The 18,364-nt window shown below is 46.8% G+C and overlaps 1 protein-coding gene across 1 annotated transcript in view; it reads right to left on the reverse strand.

Moving 5' to 3' along the window:
- Positions 1-18,013, reverse strand: part of FRMD4A (FERM domain containing 4A) — a 57,686-nt gene extending 39,673 nt beyond the window's left edge. Inside the window, exons 1-3 of the mRNA XM_075143932.1 lie at positions 17,962-18,013; positions 16,081-16,167; positions 740-816 (exon numbers count right to left, since the gene is read on the reverse strand). The gene's annotated coding sequence lies outside the window, so the exon portion shown is untranslated. The remainder of the gene's footprint in view (positions 1-739; positions 817-16,080; positions 16,168-17,961) is intronic.
- Between the last annotated feature and the right edge of the window lie 351 nt (positions 18,014-18,364).

An 18,364-nucleotide genomic window follows, 5' to 3' on the forward strand; every position in this document is an offset into this window, starting at 1 on the left:
TACCAGCAGCACGTCAAATCAGTCTGGGAAGAGAGCTGGCTTCCATCAGCCGTATTCATACTTACTTTGCAAGCGGGACACTGCTTTTAGCGAGAACAACTTACAGGGCAATATACACACTGGTCACTGTCTGCAGTAACCATCCACTAATGCAAACGAGCAAGGGGTGCAGAACGCACGGATTAGATGCAGCACGGTCACCTGAACTCACTCCCTCCCACGTTAGGTCTCTAAAGTAAGAAAAAAAGACTCCCGTGCCAAAAAGACTGATGGGCTTTCATCCAGACTGCCGGTAAACCTCTGGTACCGTGCCATTCCTTTCAGTTGCACTACTGAATATTTATTTACAAGGAAGCATGTGAGTACAAAATCTGGCGCCCATCTCCAGGCTCCAAGTGCAAGACGGGGACAAGGCAACCCCCCTTCCACGCACGGGGGTTGCCGGCACCGCAGCTGGGGCACCGGAGCTGCACAGCCCCGGGGTCAGAAGGTGGCAAAACAGAGGGAAGGAAAAAAAAATACCGCTAGGAGCCGAGGGGAAAGACATCCTCAAAAACACCCACCCGAACCCAACATCTCCCGCTGGAAGGAAGCAGCAGCCCCCGACGCGGTACCCGCTGCCCCTTGCTTATGTGCTTCCCAGTTACCAAGCGCAGCAAGCTCCGCACGGCGGCGGCGGGAGCGCGGCTCGCCGCGACCCGGCTTGGCGCTGCAAAGCGCGGCTCGGCTCGACTCTCACCTGCGCGGGTCGTGCACCTCCACTGAGAACTTCTTCTCGCGGAAATAGAGGTTCTCCAGCTGCCTCCATTGGAAGATCTGCGAGGAGAAGAAGGGGGTGAGGCGCCTCCGCGCAAACCCTCACCCAGCCCTTCCCGCCGCGCCGCTTCCTCCCGGCGCTGCGCCGGGGCTGCCCCGCTCCGCTCCGCCCCGGCTCGGCCCCGCGTCCCGCCCGCGCCCCCCGCCCAGGAGCCTCGGGGCAGCCCCGGGGGCGGGCGGCGCCCTCCCGCCCGGCCGCCGCTGCCTGCGGCGGGCTCGGTGCTGGGGGGAGGCGGGGAAGGGAGCCGGTTTCACTTTGCAGGGCGAAATAGGGTTTAAACACGCCAGCCACGGGAAAACCGGGATTCGGCTACTTTTTCCTTCGCGGGCGGGCAGCTGGCTTGTGTTGGCCCCTGGCACAACAGCCTTTCCCTCGGGCAAGGCGTGCAGCGCAGTCCTCGGAGGGGCGGAGGTGGCCTGGCGGGGTAGGTGGGACCCCCACGGAGGCGACTTGCACCGCCCCGCTGAGCGGCGATACCCAGCTCTGCTTTTACCCCCGGAACCAACGTGAAACTCGCATGAGCATAAGCCGAGCGGAGTCAGCTTATCTATCCCAGGTGCTGGCGTGTTGGCGATGCCCAGGGCTCCAGCGTGCTCCCGGCGGTGCGAAAGGCAGCGATAAGCAAGTCATTCCTGTCTCCGTTTTACAGCCTGCCCCACTGGGGCAGATCTCAAAGCAGCACACAGACAAAGCCAACGCTATCACCAAGGGGGGAAACTGAGGCATGAAGCATGGGAGTAAAATGCAGGTCTCCCGGGTGCTGGCTGCGTGCCCCCGCCCCTCAGTCAGCACGGGCCAGGGGGTCTCTGCCTGCCTGCTGAGTGTAGGTGCTCCTGGGCGGTGGGACGCGCTCACGCGGGGTCCCTGTACCCACACCTCTGCCGTGAAGGAAGCCCCGTCTCCCAGGCAGGGGGGAGGACTGACCGCAGAAGCAGCGCGAAGGACGCGGTGACTGCAGAACACCGTGTCAGCTCTGCAAACCACCGCACCGTCACCGCCGCAGACAGGTCCACCACCGCCTCCTCTTTACAAATGAGTAAGCCAAAATCCAAACCCCGGCTTGCAGGCTGCTAATCCACAGGGAGGAGGCAGCCGCCACCCCCTGGGCATCTCGCACTTCGGCTTCCCCGCGCTGCCCCTAGCAAGTAACCTCACTGCTGGGGAGCAGAGCCAGCAGAGCTTTCCCTGATTTATACTCCCTCTCCCACTACAAGCAGCTCCTGTGTAGTTCCTGTCCTACCCCCAAGGAAGGCGCTGGCTCCTGCCACACCGAGATAAGCCGCTTGCCAGTGTCAGCGCTCTGGAGATAAGTAAACAGGAGGTGTAATTTGATTTGCACTGATTAAGCTGCTGGTGGAGGTGAAATCTAGCAAATAGAACAAGCCACAGTGAGGACCCAAACATTTTCTCCTCACTAATACTTCAGGGGCAGCAAAATTGAAAATATCTGTGTTTGTAAAAGTTTCCAACCAAGAGTTGTGGGGTTTTTTTTTTTTCCTTTTCTTTTTTTCTTTCTGTAACAGGGTATTTGCAAGCAAGGGTGGGGTAAGGAGGACACTGAGCTGCCCCGTACTCTGGGGCTGTCCGCATCGCAGGAGGCTAGGGGAGGAAGGGGGCCAGGAGGGATGGGAAGCTTGAAGGGCTGGGTTACACTGTCCTTAGAGGATTATTTTATTCCTCCACTGGAAAAATTAATTGCTGCATAAAAGTAATACCCATTATTTTACCCACCAAGGGAGGACAGATGAGGGGTGAAAGGGTTAAGCAAGGAGCTGAGGTCTGAACATGAAGTCTCTCTCCCCTGCAAGCGCCCAGCACTGCAGCCAAGTTTCAAAGGCATGAAAAGGAAGTTTGGGGCCTAAACTCCCACTGACAACAACCGGGGTCAAGCCTGAGACTGCCATGTGGGCTGCCGAAAACATCCCTCCATGCTTCCAGATGCCCGTCCACAAGGCGGGGAGGATAACGTGGCCGTGCTGCACGGCATGTGCAGAGGACGTGTTTGGGAGGCGCTCAGACATGTGGAACACATAAGAGTCTAAAAAACCAGCAGATCACACCCTTCAGAAAATATCCCTCTGTCCCCGGGTCCCCCGTTGTCATTTATGACTCAACTTCAGCATGGCGCAGAAGGAATTTGAAACCCTTTTCCGAGCTGTTGGCAGCTGCTCTCCTTGGACACTCTCCTCCCCATCCTCCTCCTCCCGACTCTGCCGGACTGTCCCCTGCACTCCAATCCTTTCCTATTTCATCCTCTCTGCTACCAAACCTCACAGTGCTCAGTTCGTTAACTGCAGCTACGTTTCCCTTCGATGATTAACTCCAACTGTCCAAACACACAGGGCTCTGGGGGAGCTGTTCAGACGCCCAAACGTAGGCGTCAAGTGCCATTTTCCATGCCCCGGGGTACCCTGCCTGGCCCCCGGCTGCTGCCCCAGGAGGGAGGGAGCCTGCCGTAGGCCCGGTGCCATATCTGCCAGTCCCACACAGATGTCTTGGATCCCCAGCAGTGCCTAAAATGACATTAGACACCTACGTTTTGGGCACCCGAGCAGCTCCCCAGATCGCTGCGTTTTTATATTTAGTTTCTTTGTTTTTCTTGGCAGGGTGTGGAAGGAGGCAAATCCAGACTCTTGGGAGGGAGGGGGTGAAAGTGACCCCACAACCTGAGTTTGTGTCTTTTTTTCCATAGCCCTGCTCTCCAGAACATACATATGAGTTTTACTGTTGCTGTAACTGCTCTCCCTTTGCTCCCCAAATATTATTCTGCAGCCTCCCATTCCTTTTGCCCACATTGATCTGAGAGGTCTCACCCTTCCTATACATACGGAATCCAATCTGCAAAAATGTGAATACCCACAAGAAAGTATCCGCTTTCCTGTTAGCCGATCAAAACCCCTCAGGAGAAACAAAGCCTAAGGTCTCCCTTCAGCCAGACCTCCTAATGTAAGCAAGCTGTTCCCTTCACCAGTTGCCCAGCTTATGTACAGTTTCAAATTGATGTTGTTAATTCAGTGACAGATGCACAAGGTGTCATTAGTGGGTCTTCTTAAATGGAAGCATAATTTTTACCCATCAAGATCCTTTTACCACGCTGGTGCTTGCAACCTTCGCTGGGGAATATGAGCCACAGCAGGGAGCTGGTCGTAATTTCAACAGTCTTGCAGAAATGCAGCGACAACAGATGCGTGCTGGTTTTGGGGCTAGTTTGAGTCAAAGCATCCATGTACATGGCAGGTTTGCCTCTTCCTACACCGAGTCTCGGTCTGGTTTTGGGTTATTTGGCTTATGATTGTCTTTGGTTGATTTCCAGGGCTGAATCCAATGCCTGCCCTTGTGGGTGGGACAATTCGTATTGGCTTTTTCTGGAGTTATGTTAGGGGCGTAATGACTTTTGCCAGACAAAAGGTACCTCACAGCAGGGACTGGGACAGCATCTCCCCAAACACGCTGGAAATGAGTCTTAGGAGAAAGTCACTTGGTAATACAAGCTGAGAGCACAGTTCCCCTGCCCTTTAGTAGCTGCCTTCACTCGGAGCCCGCAGACAAGGGGACAATTAGTGGTGCTTGTGGTGGGCTGATGTTTCTGTGATGTGGTGGTTTGCCTGCTGGGATCTCTTCTGAGGTCAGCAGTCCATTTCAGATCATGCAGCACTGGGCAGCTTTCAGACGGGAACAATTTTTGGTAGTGGCCATCATTACAGGCTGCACACGAGATCATTTAATCTTCAATAGATACTTAAGGAAGTCTCTCCGAGACTGGCTTCTGAGCACAACTGCACACTCACGCATGCACGTGAAAGGAAAAGGGGCTACTAAAGGAGGAGAAAAGAATTACCCTTATTCCTTCCTCCTCTGGGGGGACTGTTGCCATCGTGGGCTCTGTTTCATCGTGCCAATAAAACTGGAACCAACACTATCACTTGAATCTGCAAAACTGCTTATCAACCCATAAACGTTCAAGGGAATAATTGTTCCCTATCGGACCATGTGTACTGTTTCAAATGCGTTGGGGTGGGTGGGGAAGGTATGGTGGGGAAGCCAGTGCCAGAAATGGCTTTTCTGCAAAGCTGGCAGCGTAGAAGAGGAGCCAGGGGGGAGATCCGAGTGCTGCATGGTATGCTGTGGAGAATTCAGGTGCAAGCTACAGGAATTTTCTCATTGGAAACCCCTTCCAAGAGGCAGGCAAGCTTGCCAGGCACCAGATGTTTGTGACTAGTTACAAAGAGCTGCAGTCAAAGCCCTTCAAACGCAAACTTCTTTTGTGAGCACACTTGTGGTTTGCTGGCTGCTCCCTAATTAAGCTGAGCCTGGAGGAGAGGAGGCCCAGGGATCTGCATCCATTTCAGCCATGTGAGCCTGAAGAAGGTTTTTACCATTTTTATTGAGCGTGGGGCCAGTGCCGTGGAGTTTGCACACAGCAGGAGGTAGGGTCAGCGTGAGAGCATTTGAAAAATGCTGGAGGTTCCTGATAAAGAAGGGAGGGTGTTTTGTGAATGAAACACAGAGGAGTGTTTCTGGCTTGGTCACTCCTGTCCTGGCTGACCTGGACTTCGCTGAGCTGTGGGGAGCTGAGTTAATCTATGCTAGGCACTCTGTACCTTTGTGCTCGGGAAGCCTGGTCTGAGCACCCAGCAGAGGGACCATGCCATACATTTGGGAACCCCTGGCAGTAACGAGGCTGTTTCTGGCTCCTGTGTTGGTGTGCAGCTCAGGGACAGGACAGAAAAGGTTGCTGAAGGGCAGCACTGGTGGTTGGTGCACAGTGCTCTCTGTATTATGGTTTCTAGAGAAACATGCCCAAATAGTACCATTTGGAGCAATTCTCAGGCTTCTCTATCCTGGAGTTGGGCTAGTGGGTCCCTGATAGTGTCTTCTGCCTGCTGTGCCCAGAAGAGCTGGACCTGGCACCGAACTGGGCAGTGTGCACTGTGGCTGGATGACCCTGTGGGGACACAGTGTGAACTGTTGCATTGGGTCAATTAAGAACCAGATATAAATGCCCAGGTATTTGGTGCCTTGTTTTCTTACCCTTTTCTGTGTGTATGTCTTCCCCTGAAGCACCTGAGATAGGGCACAGGCAGAATGGGGTTACTCAGTGGTGCATATGCTCTCAGGGGTTTCAGATATCACGTTTGGTGGCTCTTCAGAATCAAACTGTTTGCAGAAGTCTACAGAGGATCTACCCGCTGTTTGTCTGCTCTCTTTGGTGACCTAAAGGGGATTTACAAAGGAGATGGAGACAGACTTTTCTCAGAGGTGCCCAGGGAAAGTAGAAGAGGCAATGGACACAGGTTGCAGGGCTGCAGCAAGGGAAATTCTGACTAGATATATTAAAAAAAACCCCAAACCAAAACAATCAGTGAAGGTGGTCAGACAATAGGGCTGTGAGTAACCTGATCGAACTCTGAAGTTGGCCGGCCTTTGAGCAGAGGTTGGGCTAGAGACCTCCAGAGGCCTTTTTGACCTATATTTTCCTTTGATTCTAAGCATCTAATGAATGACCAACTGTAATTGCTGTTGGACTTACTGACCTATATGGCATCTCCCAGTCCTTCAAGTCTTGCAGCTTCTTAGATGATTAATGCCTTGTTAAGTCATACTATACAGAAGGAACAATCATCCCTCCAAGTGCATGCACTACCACCCAGACTGGATGCTCTGAGAGGCTTCTAGGAAAGGCAGGGAAATAACATGGCACATTTCTAACAGCCCACATGCAACCCCTTCCCTCGCTTATGCTATGGGCAAGAGCTAACCCTGGATGACATCCCGATACTAAAACTGGCACTAAACAATGGAACTAAACAATGACAGTATTTTCACACAGCTTGCATGAGTGCAGCTACAAACTCCCAAGTCTTTTGTTTTGCAGTTTAAAGACAAAATAAACATAACAAAAAAATTCCTCCTTGGAACTGTAATTCCCTACACTGAACAAACCAGCGAGCAAAACTCTAGGGGTTGAGTTATGCAGGAGGTCAGGGTGGAGGTTATGAGCGGTCCCTTTTTGGCCTAAAACTCTATGAAAATCACAGCTCCAGCGAAGTCAATGGCAGTTTTGTCCCAGTGATTTCGGTGGGGCCGTGGTTTCCGGGCATGGATTTGTGTTCTGCGTCAAGCCAACCCTGCTCTCATCAATCATACCTCTGTCAAGCTAGTTAGGGTGAATAAGGAAGGATTTGGTCCAGGCAGAACAGCACCATCTCAACTCAAACAAATGGACTCTTGTTTCTGGGGCAGGTTTACCAAGAGATTTCCGTGGGCTGTCACCTGTGAATTAGTGTGACCCACTGCTGAGGGTGCCCCCCGTCATGAGATGGGGATGCTGCTGCAACCATAACTTATCCCTCCATCCTGCCACACTTTCATTCATTCCTGTATTTCTATTAGTTTGGGGTAATTTTTTTTCTTTCACTTCCCAAAACAAAAAAATAAAAGGTTTCCTGTGTGATTTGATGTGGGAAACAACCCCACCAATGATCTTCCCAGAGGCTTGCCATCGTCCCTTCCCCCACGGAATAAGAGCGTGGCTTGGCTAAGTGGAACTTTCAGTGGTCTGTCAGCAATCCCAGCTCACTATCTAATTACTTCTTCCCCTCAGGCTTCAGGACTCTTTTTTTGCCAAACAGACAAACAATTTCTGGTCCAATTTGAGATCCTTTTTGCTGTGTGCTGTTCTCATGGGACCACACCACCCCAACAAACATTTCTGGCTTGACCAAACAGAAATTGCATCTAAATCTATATAATCACCACTCTGCATTCATTTCCATTATGGAGAGACAATTCCCTATTAAATTTCAAAGTGGTTTATTGGCTCAGAGAGACAGCGAAGCATCAGATCACAAAGGGAAGAGCCGCTATTTGGACAAAGCATTATTTGCATAATGCAACTTGATATTTTTGTCTATAACTGTATACAGACTGGGAGATCAGACTTTGACTTTATATACAACCAAATCCACCTTCGCTGCACATATATATCCGGTAGATGCTGTTAGATATTGCATTGCTGTCACCATGCTGGGTGTGTCTAAATCAATACGTCTACAGAGAACTTTTTTTTCCTGATTCTTCTAAGTTAAATTTTCTCCCTTTTATCCTCTGCAGGCAAATCAAAGTGACTAGAACTTCCTGCATTGAAGATCTCTCCTTTCTGACATAATATACTATGTGTTAGATAAAGGATGCCCAGCCTATAGCCTATGAATCAGCTGTGGCACCCCAGAATGATTTATGCCACCCACAAACCATTCCTGCTACACTCTTTCCTAAGGATCCTTTTGTCTTCTATAGTGGCATGACTAAAGTACATCTATCTTGGAACCAAAATACAGGAACCGCCATCCCCATCCCACACTGCTATGATGATGCATATACATATTAGGTTGTGTGACTACGAATATTCCTGTGATGCAGGGTGTCTGCATATGGGGTGCCACAGCAGCAGCAATCCCACGTACATGGTAATGGGCAGCAATGCCTGACCTTCTGAGCCTCCTGCCCAGGCTACTGACTTAAAGATGCCTCATGTTCATAGCCACTGAATAACTGGGCCCCTGCCTGGCTTCATCTGGTGATAAAAATGCCCAGGCCTTTGGAGTAGTGAGTCCCGGTGAACTAAGAGACAGCATTTGAGAAGGGTGGGGCCATGCGAGGAGCCTGCTACCACTTCAGAGCCAAGCACAAGTGCTTGAGGAGGTTTCAATCTTGCTCCAGATCTCCACCCTAACTCCAGGGCGCTGAGGTCCAATTTGTTTCACTTTGTGCTGTTGGAGTGATTTGTCTTTGCATCTTGTTGAAGTTCCTGCTGTGCGCTGCAGAATTATTTAAGACTTGGCTGCTGCTTTTATAGAGAATTACCCTTTAAGACCTGAATATGACAAAGCACTTAGAGCAAGGGAGTTTTACTTTGATGGGACTACTCCTATGTTTAATGGTAGCCATGGGCTTGACTTGGCTGGATCAGGGGATGGGACGTCATGCTGTAGCCTTTGTGAATGTAAATTCTTACAGAAAACCCTGGGGACTGTATGCCTGACAGTACCACCACAGTACACATACACTAAACCACCAAAACAGTGCTGGTTTCCTTCTAAAACAGCAGTGCCTTAGACTATGTATTAGTGTTTACAAGCATTATAGTTGATCAAGCTACTTGTTTACCTAGATGATGGAAACTGAGCATGACTGTTCTATGATTTTAAGAAGTTGCTTTACCTAGACAATCTACTTAGTGGTCTGAGATCAGCCCTGTTTGGGAGAGACACTGAAGCAAACTTTTACCAGCTTATCGGAGAAAAAGTGGTGATGATGATCCATACCTAACTGTTAATTCATCCTCGTTCAACCATGGCAAAGTCCATACAGCCAAACTTCTTCCATCTTGTGCCAAACTGTGGAGCCCTTGTCTCACTCCACAAAGTTATCTTGTAGGTTAATGGCAGTTTCTTTCTCTGGCTGCCGTGATTTATGCAGCCTGCACCCATACCCAGCTGCTGCAGCTGTGCTGTAGGATACTGATTGTGGGCCAGGTAGTGAATGGGATTGGGAACTGGTGAAGGTTAAAAGTGACCACTTTTTTTGGCTGGGTTGTGCTGAGCTCTGATCCCTTTGCTGGAGCAGTTTCCTTCCCGGCCACACAATTATACCAGCATGACTGAGGAAGGGGCCCGGGGGAGGAAATGAGCGGCGGTGGCAGGATTGCGATGGGGGAGGAGGGTGGTGAAGGCCACTCCAGCTGGTACAGCTGCCAAAAGAAATGTTCACTGAATGACAGCCCAGTGGCATGTCCGGCCAAATCCTGTGGAAATCCTCAGTGTCAGGGATAAAATCCTGCTTTACAGCCCAATGTGCTCTGATCTGATTAATTCATCTCCCAGTGCTCTTGGCAGCTTTTTGGCACAATGAAGTGCAGTGGTAAGGCATGGAGTAGTGGGTGTTGAAAGGGGAAGAGCCTGGTGCTGGATGGTAGACAACCCAAATCAAGGGCAAGCAGCAGCAAAAAAGGTGCTAGTGAGAACATGGTCTCCTGTGTAACAGGGATGGAATAAGACATTTCAGCAGGGGAAGGTCTTAAACTATGGCTGCTTTTCAACAGTCACAGGTCTGGGTCTTACATTTTGATATGGAAGGAAATGGGGTGAGCAACCTCTCTCCATGAGAAGAAACAGCACGGTCAGGAACCTCACTTTGTATATGTCTCCCTCCTCCAGTGTTCCACATTTCCAAATACTAAATCAAGACTGAATTACTGCACTATAAAACGAGTTGAACCCGCCATGACCTGAAGACTGGTTCAGTTTACAGCCAAGTCCATAATCCAAAAAGCATGAAGGATCAGCAACGGGAAGAGAAATAAAAGCACTGAGCAGAAGGAGTCAGCAGGTAGTCCTTAACAGTCAGCTAATCACAGTGAATAATTTATTATAGCAATGCCACTGAGTCTCCACTAGCTTTTAAACCAGTATTTCCTGGAAATGTTTTCTGCTCCTCTTGTATGATTTGTAAATTTGAAATCTTTTATCCCTGTCTGCAATGCAAAGATGTTTGCAAAGGTCTTAGGAAATGATGCCGTTCCAAGAAGAGCCCCATTCAACACGAGTCCAATACAATGTCTCTGATCCCACTTGATTCAGGATGCTCTAGAGAAGGGCCAGCCCTTTCTGAATACACCCTGTGGCTCAGTGGCATGCTAGTGAGAGGAGCGTTACATATGCTCCATACCTCTGACAGGAGAAACCAACTTGCTGCCAAATCAAACACCTTCCTCAAACATGAGGGTTTGTAACCCGTCTCAAAATCCTGTTCGAAAACAACCAATTCAATGTTATAACTCCGGATGGAGGGGTCACCCGTACACACTTTTAGTCCTATCTTAAATCCTTCTAAGCTCTTGACCTCTATTGTATCATGCAGCAAGGAGTTACGCAAGTGAATCAGACTCCCTTTAGCTGATCTGAATTTAATGTTTCTTTTGCCTTTTGACTGTCCTGACGTTTTATGATCAGTCAGGATAGAGACCAATTTGTCAGCTTCCTCCTCCCCATTGTTTACTAGTTTCTGTACATTTTACATCAATCCCTACTTTATGTTTTTTTTAAGTTACTGGTCTGTCATTCCTTCACCACAGGAAGCACAAGTTTAACCACTCCATCAATGCAATTACTGACTTGACAATGCTTCATTATGCCCTAAAGCAGAGAGGATCTCTATTTGTTCTGCAATAAAGCAGCCCTTAATTAGGCTATTGCTTCTCCTGTGTAAATATCTCATACTGCCTCTGGAATTGGGAAAGTTCACTCTATCTCTTGCTGTTTGGAAAAGGCCAAGTGACATCACACAACAATCTTTCACTTTCTGGACACAATTAATGTGCTGATTACTTTGCTCATGCTGTCGACAAGCAGGTGATTTCTCTCTGATCAGACACTTAAAGCTACTGATGTTACTTGTGCTTTGTATTGCTTGGTAGGGTGGGTCCAACTCAGCTCTTGTTTTTACATGTTTAAATGGGAAGTCAATCCGCTACTGATGCTTTGGATTTACAACAGTACTACAAATTAAATTCTTCTGTAATGAGAATCCATAGAGCGTTGTGGAGACCTTATGGCAAGGGACAGAATATTTTCATAGCATGCTTCATTTCATCTCAGAAAAAGGCTAGCACTGGGAAGAAATGGCAGAAGCTGATGTTTGGCTGTCACAGGGAAAATCTTTGTCAAGCTATGTTCACAGCTGAATTTTGGGATGCCTCACATTTTATCTTGTTTCCAAAACTCTTTATTCCCCTTGGGTTCTCTTCAGTCAACCAGAGAATGCAAACACTGATAATGTTTATGAATCTGAGAAAAAAGGCTCATCTTAAGTTTCATTGCCACTAGCCTTCTGTGGAAGAAAATGGTGTAACACTGTATAAAGGTATTTCTTGCAAAGCAACCAAACACTACCAGACTCTCCTTTAAGGTCATTTTATTTTTGGTGATAAGTTAAACAATTTCTCTGTCTGTTTATTGGCCATATGGAAGTCCTTTGGCTGACTTTGTTAATCATTCACTCTTCAGCTTGGAGTTAATTGTTTACTAACTGTTAAGCTGTGTGCACTAAAAGATGCCTTTGGGCTCTTAAATCAGTGGGAATATCTCACTAGACCACCAGAGACATGCCTAGTGCTACTACAACTGCCTGAGCATGCAGGTCTCACAGCTGCAGGCTACGCCGCTTCTGCTTCATGCACGGGTCTCTTGGGTTGGAGTGGAGTTACATCCCTACCTGCTGGTTAAAATGAACAAACACCACTCTCAGACAATACAGTCACATAGGGGGGCTGCAGTGCCTTGCTCTTTCTTTCCAATTGCTCTGCAATGCAAGAAAAAAAACCCTAATGTGGTTTTGGTCAGTACAGCCTCCGCGGCTTGTGGGAGAGTGGTACTGGCACGTCCTATCTGAAGACCTGGCTCCAAAGAATTTGCTGTGGTTTATCATGAATGGGTAGAGCCCAGCAGGACAGTGACTCCTTTTTGATGTGATTTTTCAAGGCACACTGAGCCTTGAAAGGCCTTTTCGCTTCACAGAGAAGAGTTTGTAGAAGCTAAGTCTTAACTAACATAGAGGAAGATGAATTCTGCCTATCCTGGATGCTGTGCACTGCTGCTACAAAAATGACACTGGTTCTGCAAGCCACTACTAAACTTCCAGAATGCCTCAGCATACGGTTAGCAGGACAGCAGCCATCTTTCCACACTTGATACTCCCTTCTTCTTGTTCAGTTGCAGTGATGGATTTTGTGAAGCATACCAAAACTTTTGCATGTATTTAATACCTAAGAATGAACGGCTTTCAGATCATAACTGACACGGATCAAATCTGGGTTCGAACAGGCAACATTCAAGAGGAAGCCTTTGGCAGGGCTTGCTGAGTCTGTGAGCTAGCCCCTGAACATATAGGAGAAAAGCAGAAGGGAGAATGATAAGCCTCAAAGTGATGGCTTTGGGTAGCTTCAGGGCTTCCACAGAATTCAAGCATAGGCAGGAGGGAACATAAAATAGAAGCACAGAGTCACATTAGGCTCTGCAGCCCAGCGCAAGCTGCATTCCAGTTTAATAGCCCTGCATTCCCGCCTGAACCACCTCGGACAAGGTGCCAGATACCCATCTCAGCTGCATCCCCAGTAATGCTGGAGGACTTATGCCTGAGTGAGAATAGCGCAAGCAAGATCAAGTTCTGGCCCTGCGTCAGCCTCAATTCTCCTCTCCGGACTCATCTAACTTGCTGACAAACCTAGTTAGTTTTCTAGAGACACATGGCTGATTTACTCCAGCAATTTAATAAAAACGTGGTTTTGACTGACTGCTAATGGGATTGCCTAAGATAGGCTCAGCTGCATAGTGTGGGTTACAGTTTTACTTGCAAACACAATAAGCATGGAAATCTATCTAGGATGACATAATAGGAAAACATTACAATCTCCCTTATAAGACAAGCAAGGTTTTTATATGCATTTGATATAAATGTCTTGGTTTCAACTGCTTTCTTGCTACAATTTTCTGCTTGTGTTTCTTCCAGGGAGATTTATTTTTCCATTGTAATTTTTCAATTTGTTTCTGGCTTTGGTAATGTGCAGGAACAAAATAATGAAGATCAGAAAAGACATAATCTCTTTCCCCTTCCTCCCCTAATTTTACCTTGCAGAAAGTTCAGTAAGGTTTACCCCTTCCCTTTGCACAGCAAAGACTTGAACCAGCCCATGCTGGTATAATGAAATGAATCAGATACTATGGTAAGCTCCCAGCTACCAGGGTTATCAAGTGCAATTTTACAATCTAATTAGCAGAGGATTAAACATTGCACCTCGCTGAGGGAGTTGGGCTGCTCTTGCCAGAGGGGTTTTACCACCTGTGTAGGGTAAGAAGTCTTTTTACTTGCTCTACAGAGGGTGAAAGCACACAATGGTGAAATAATGAAGCCTCAGCCACTCTATCCAAGTCCTATCCCTGATTTAGGTTGTGCATTTTGGAAGAGCCCTGCCAACAGATGGGGTTTGCAAGCATCATGTAACAGAGAAATGCTCATCTAGGCTTCTTTTCACTGCTGTGGTCTCTGGATTACGGCAATGGACAAATTCTAGCCCGGAAATTCCTGCTCTCCCTTCCCACCCAACCTTCCCTCCCAGATTTATGACCACTTCTGCTAAGCCACAGAAGTCCTCAATGGTTTATACATAAGGCAGCACCATTGTTTTGGGTCTCCTGGATTTTGTACGTAATTTGCTGAGAGAAAAAAAAAAAGTAATTCCCAATAAAGAGAAAACTGGCACCCTATTTTTTAGGGTTACACTTGCAGAAAAAGGGCAGAATATGCCTACAGTCGCTGATTCTAGGGGCAACATGAGAGCTAGAGGTAGATTAGTGGGGACACAGAGAAGCTGGCCAAGACGTTATCAAGCTCTAAAACGAATGCTACAGACCGGATCACCCTGAGTGGCTGAGAAGAAGAGAAAGTAGAGAAGCTAGGAAAGGAGGCTTGACTCTTCTAGTGGAAACGGCTGTTTCCTCTCATGCAGTCAGAGTACCTGACCTCTTTTTTTATTTCTTCTGATGCTCTCCACCAACACTCTTATCCCATCAGGGTTGATAAAAATTGCTACAGCTTGTGAATGACTGAGTCCTTGTCATGGCAGGGCTCTGTTTTCCTCCAAAGAAATGTTTCTATCACTAACGTTGACTCTGAAGGCATGTTTTAAGGACATGTCTTCCCTGGGGGGTTGGCACTAATGGAGGTATGTGGGTGCAAACACCTAGCCTAGGCATGTTTTAAACTATCACGTGTGAGTATGGCTTGCCTTGCGGGTAATGATTGATCCCAAACAGATAGGTCTTTTAGAGCACAGATGCTCTGTGAAGACCCACTTACACCCCTCACCCTTTTCTTTAATGAATAAAAAGCCCCTTTAATAGCCTTCAGTGAATAAAAGGCTAATCGATGCACCTATTATCTCCTGCTGCTTCCTTATCAGTTCTGTTTTCTACCAAAACCTTGATTCTAGTTTATTTTAATAGAAGATGCTATCTGTGAGCACCAGACAGCGTCCAACTTGAATGTGATCAAAGGAGGTGAAAGGAAGGGAGGGGGGACCTTGGCACAGAAACAAAATCAGAAAGAGAAAATGCAAAGAGAAATGTAGTACGTTAATGCAGCGTGGAAGCATTTGAATCCATAGAAGAGCTGTCTAGTTGCTCCAAATCATCCAGTTCTGCAGCCTCCTGCAAGCAAGTCTGAAACCTTGCCTCCTGATGTCTCCATGGGTTTGCAGGAGAACAAATACTGTTGCTAACAGACTGTGCATGCTCACCTGCAGGGCATGTGCTCAGAGATGAGCTTTTTTGTATTAGATGGCATCCTAGGTACGAAGATCAGAACACATGGGTCTGCCTAGTAGGATGAGCTCAGGGGATCAGAACCTTCCTCCTCCCAAGTGAACAGGATGTTCCTTAGCTGGATTTCTCAAAGGCAATTTGGAAGGACTGAGACAAATCCTGATTTTCAGATGCACTGAAAACATCACTAAAAATAGTGATAAAGAGACCAGAATGGCTAGTCACCACTGACCAAGCTCTAGTTTTGTGATCAGATCTATGCATGCCATGCCTTGATTTGTGAACTGTTTCAAAGTAAAGTTCCTTAGCAAATCAGATACTGGGCACAAAATTTTTAATGCCTTTTTTTTTTTAAGGCATGCAATGAAAATCTTTTCTTGTTAGCTTGACATTAACTCTTCAGTTAGTAAAATTGCTGCTTATCAAAAGTAATGCTGCTCCTGGGAAAACCATGCAATTTTTTCTTTTTGTAATAAATGGAAGAAGCTTTCCTATCCCGTCTTCCCTCTTCCTCTCGGATCATTTATGGCTTGACAATACACTATCAAGGATTGGCTGAGCACCCTCAATCCCGCCATAGCCAGTGGGGATGGAAGGTCTCCAGCACATGAGAAGATCAGCCCTTCAGTTCCCACTTACCACACAAAAAAGAAGCGTAAGCTGCAAGATTAAGTGACACTTATTTCCGCCCCATACCACAACATTAAATAACTTCAGAGCTACTTTTGTCCATTAATTCTTTGCAGACATTCAGACAAGTTTGGGAGAAACAACATCCTTCAAAATCACATGAATCAATGCCAGCATTTGGCATACATCACACCCTCAAATCAAGCTATAACATGTGTTGCAAGCCCAGACCTTGATAGAAAAGTAAACACTTACCTTTCTTGGTTTCACTTTGTCATGGTAGTCATATTGAAAAATCCCCTTGTAGCTAAGTCCTAACCACCAAGGAATTCCCTGCTTGTCCTGGAAGAAAAAAGAGAGTTATATTGAATGGGATGGGGAAATGCTGAAGATTTCCTAGCTTGTTATTCAAGGTGAAGATTTGTTTCTAAGCAATATCTTTAAATGTCGTGGGTGCTTAAATGTACCCCTGCTGAATTTCCTCAAGTCACAAAGCCACATGGTATTTAGGAGAGATCTGTTTCACTTTTAGCTATGACATATAAAACCGTTTAAAATGCATCACCTGTGATCAAGTTACTCAAAATGCTGCCAGGTGAGGTGGGGAGGTTTGACATGGGTCCCTTTTGCAGTAGTGCATCCTCTTTCTCTTCCCTGCAAATTATTCAGTCTGAGCACTCAGAGATTGGAGAGGGAGGAAAGCGAATCACCCAGCTGACTTGAATTATGTGGAGGGATTTTAGCATTAATCTTGAAAATGCAGCAGTAATGGGATCTGAGAGCTACCAAGTGATAAGGTCTGACAGGCTCGGACCCAACTGCTTTGTGTCTGAGTGTGCAATAAAATGGCCTTATGGAGTAATGGCTGATATCTGATACCAGCCTCTTTGCAATTTACTGAACTGGAGTCCTCAGTGAAATTACATCTGTTCTGTTAATGTGATAGAGAATGGCAGGGTAAAACGCAGCAAAACCAAAACCCCCACATCAGGCAGAAGCAAAACCTATTATGTGCAATGTTTGCTGCCTCACTGCTGCTCACTGGTACTTACTGATCATGGGGAGTTCCCTGGAATAGCTCTCAAGTGTTTGCAGGCTTGAACACCCAGCCCCAATCCACCAGGTCTTTTTTGGTCTAGAGTAGTCCAAGAGATCTGGATGCAAAGGGTGCTGGAGGGATCCTGCCCTCTGGCAAAAGATGAGGCTAATGCTTTTTGCAAAATGCCATGCACATTAGCAGGAATAGACTAGAAACACATCTCCCTGAGACAGGTACAGTCAGATATTTGTGTTTTTATGGTACCCCATGTGTGCAAGACATTACAGATGTATGAAAAACCATATGATCTGTGCAGAGAGATAATGATGAAACACATCAAAACTTCAAGGGTGATAAATGAGGGAATATGCTCTGGGGAGTGCGGATCTAGCTTTCTTTATATGTTTATTGATTTCTTTACTTAAAAAAAAACCAACCCTACACAGCTGGTCAGGCAGGGAAGTAATAATAATAATATGAGACTGGAAGATCTGGTGATAAATCATTAGACAAAAGAAATGAGGGATTTCATGAATACCTGAATGAAATCCACGTATTTAGAAGCGGAGAGCTGTTTGGGGAGGGGATGTGTTATCTCTAGGATATGGGACAATGATTTGGCATTAAAAAGATGTACTATATCTGTATCCATCTACCTATATCTCAAGCGGAGGGAGCTGCAGTCTGCAGGTCATGGCTGGCCCTAGTTAGCTGCTCATGGATCTGCCAGCTGGGAAAAGTCTGACTTCCTGGAACTACAAAAAAGAGTGAAGCATCTGCCAGCGATGTGGCTGGCTTGTCCCTTTGGTGCTGGTTCACTGGCATCACCAGAGCTTGCTGCTGCTTGTGGGCTGAAGGTCTCCAGCACAATAGGACTCCAAGAGTTTTATCTCCAAGAACAGGATTTTCCTCTTTGGAGCTGTATTTACCAAACATTCACTACACAGTTAAAATAAGTTTATCCTAACACAGGAAGTGAAACAAGACTTCAGTAGCAGTGTATTGTATTCTGAAAGCAGGATGGTTATTTGTACCTCTCTCCCTCCCTCTCCAACAACAGTTTAATTCAATAAATGACCCTTTTTTGTCGCACGTACCTTTACTGCGTAATAATGCACTCCATATGTTGGGAGGGATTCTACAATGCTCATGTAACTGCAAAAGAACACATAAGAGAATAACATGTCTGAGAAGCTGAGAGGATGATCTGAGGAAAAAATGCTTAAATAAATAAATAATTAAGTACAGAAATACTTTAAAAAAAGCATTAGATGAGATGGGAGACATAGTTACATATTGTATTTACAGCATAAATATTTCCTGATAAAACAAAGGTCACAAGAAATCACTCTTATTTCACTTACTTCACAATTGCTTGACCTCTTGTCTGACCATTTAGTTTCTTGTAATGTTCAATGACTCGATCCTCACTGGAAAGGAAGAAATGAGATGTTTTATATAATGGCAGTACCATGACTAAGAGTCTTGCCAAAAGATACT

This window comes from Calonectris borealis, chromosome 1 (assembly GCF_964195595.1).
Source record: "Calonectris borealis chromosome 1, bCalBor7.hap1.2, whole genome shotgun sequence".
Taxonomy (NCBI): Eukaryota; Metazoa; Chordata; class Aves; order Procellariiformes; family Procellariidae; genus Calonectris; species Calonectris borealis.